General features: G+C 43.7%; 1 pseudogene; it reads right to left on the bottom strand.

Annotated features, from left to right (window-relative positions):
• Positions 1 to 495: 495 nt before the first annotated feature.
• Positions 496 to 1,114, bottom strand: LOC146993742 (large subunit ribosomal RNA; annotated as a pseudogene; the record flags this gene model as incomplete).
• Positions 1,115 to 2,800: the final 1,686 nt, after the last annotated feature.

Below are 2,800 nucleotides of genomic sequence, written 5' to 3'. Positions count from 1 at the left end.
CCCCTCCTGCGAACTTAATGCAACTAGGGATGACACCCGCAATCAACCTCCGTATCAGGCGGGAGGGCCGGACATGTCCTGCACGTTCCCCTTAAAGAGATTAAACTAGACTTTTTGCTACGCAGGGGTGCCTCAAATCCCTGGCAGACTTATTATAGGAACTCTCTCTCAATCCTCCGGGGCTGAACTGGGCCACCAGATGTTTACACACCTCGGGTCTCGGGAGACCACCCCGGAGGGAGGACCTCTACAGACCTATGTCAATTTGGCGATCTGACCGGTCGTGGATGCACCCCGCCAGTACTACGCGGCTGCCCGTCACCGAAGGTCATTACCCGGAATACGCAGTCTGTCTGCGCTACCAGATCCTCCGGTTCTGGGACTTACGCAATCCCCTTCGGTCCGGCCATACAGACGACCTTCCCTCAGGTCCTGGAACCGCCAAGCTCAAAATGCTTTTCCCCCAGAGTACTCTGTCAGGATATAGAATCCAGCCAGTTGCGGTAAAACTAACCTGTCTCACGACGGTCTAAACCCAGCTCACGTTTCCTATTAGTGGGTGAACAATCCAACGCTTGGCGAATTCTGCTTCGCAATGATAGGAAGAGCCGACATCGAAGGATCAAAAAGCGACGTCGCTATGAACACTTGGCCGCCACAAGCCAGTTATCCCTGTGGTAACTTTTCTGACACCTCTTGCATAAAACTCGTAAAATCAAAAGGATCGATAGGCCCCGCTTTCGCGGTCCGTATTCGTACTGAAAATCAAGATCAAGCCAGCTTTTGCCCTTTTACTCTACGCGAGGTTTCTGTCCTCGCTGAGCTCGCCTTAGGACACCTGCGTTACCTTTTGACAGATGTACCGCCCCAGTCAAACTCCCCGCCTGACACTGTCCTCAGAGCGGATCGTGCGGGGAACAAAGTCCCCACACTTAGTGCTAGAAACGTGGTCCCTTCGGACCGCTTTCCGCTTCACTGAGTCAGTAAAGACACGATGAAAGTAGTGGTATTTCACTGACGACTGCAGAGCGATCTCCCACTTATACTACACCTCTCATGTCTCTTCACAGAGTCAGACTAGAGTCAAGCTCAACAGGGTCTTCTTTCCCCGCTGATTCTGCCAAGCCCGTTCCCTTGGCCGTGGTTTCGCTATATAGTAGATAGGGACAACTCGACTGCCAGAATGGCGCTCCGACCGAGCGTTCAAAATGAACACCATACGGAGAAAAATGCCACCCCAGCAGTATAATTAATCTACTATCCGCTGGCCACGTCCAAAGGAGGAGCCAACAGATCAGACGGCATTTATTGAGACAGAAAAACAATCATACAAATGACAAGTTAATAAGAAACAATGACACACTACAACAACCGACAGAGAATTCTTGACATGAAAAGTAAAAAATAGTCTGTAAATTGACAAGTCCACAAAAGTCATGAGTAGAGTAATGGAAGTCCGTAATTTTCAAAAAAGTTCAATGTTCAATAAAGTCATATAGCTCCTGACTTAATAAGAATATGAAAAACCATCCTATGCATCATGTGATGAGGTTACTAACTGTAAGTAGTCTTGTGATATATGACGTTATAGTTTATCATATCAGATGGCACATATGAAGGAACACACCAGATAAATAATAAACTCATTATGCGTAAAAATAGTCTGTAAGTTAAAGTCCACTAAAGTCTGGAGCAGTGCAAAAGAAGTCCGCAATTCTCGATAAAAAGTTCAATGCAACAGAATATATTCAAAACACAAGCACGCGTGTAATAGAGTCATTGAGAGTGTCTCATAAGAAGAATGATTATTGCTTTACACTATATATAAAAACAATCACGCACTCACATAGTCAAAGAGATCACTATAAGCACGCACAGATATATAAGGTGCTTTTCAGAAGTCGTGTTATACTCCGAAGCACAAGTTGAGAAACACACACCATGATGCACACTCCAAGTGGACACATAAAAGGACTATCACACGATAAATAATCAATATGGGTTATTCACAAAATATTATGCACAGCTTGAGCAAAGTTATATAGTACCAGATATTATAAACAGTAACAAAAAAAAAAATCATATGCAAAATATATCTAGAATAGCACAATAAATAGTCAGAAAAGTGATGTATTGAGTAGGTACAAGAATTAAACTCCGCATGAATTAAGCAATCTTCAGTAAAAAATTATCCTTTAAAAAAAAAAAAATAAAACCAGCACTCTCCTGAGATTTGTGATTTAGAAATAAGAAAAAGTATTTTGGCAGAAACGCATTAAATGAGAAAGACGATTGGAGAAATTTTTATTATGATGAACCTGGCTAACAAAGTGTCGGAGATTAACTGTAGAAATAGGTTGGAGATGAAAATGGGAAGTTAATGGACAGGAATATACAAAATGGTCAGGATCTCCGGTACCGCCACAGGGACAATGAGCCGAGGGACGCAAATTAAATCGATTTAAATATGAAGGAAAGGGGCCATGGCCCGTCAAAAACCAGGTTAAATATGATGTAGAAGTTTGTAATGAGAAGGATACACGGGGGAGAAAACTATAAGTCCGTCGACCCACTACATCGCTATCCCAGCGCCCCTGCCAAATGGACAATAAAGAATTATAAGAAGCACGTTTAAGAAAAGAGGGAGGCGCAGGAAGAGATGAAAGAGATCGATGAGAAAGAGAAGCAGCCTCCTTAGCTAACTGATCCTCCGTTTCATTACCTACAATACCCACATGAGCAGGTATCCAGGCCATCCACGGCCGGTCAGTCACTGGAATGGATTGTAAGTCGATCTGTA

This window comes from Stegodyphus dumicola, chromosome 12, assembly GCF_044657685.1.
Source record: "Stegodyphus dumicola isolate Sdum_Otavi_A_Nest chromosome 12, ASM4465768v1".
Taxonomy (NCBI): Eukaryota; Metazoa; Arthropoda; class Arachnida; order Araneae; family Eresidae; genus Stegodyphus; species Stegodyphus dumicola.
The sequence above is the reverse complement of the archived record's forward strand: the minus strand, read 5'-3'. Positions and strand labels throughout refer to the sequence as shown.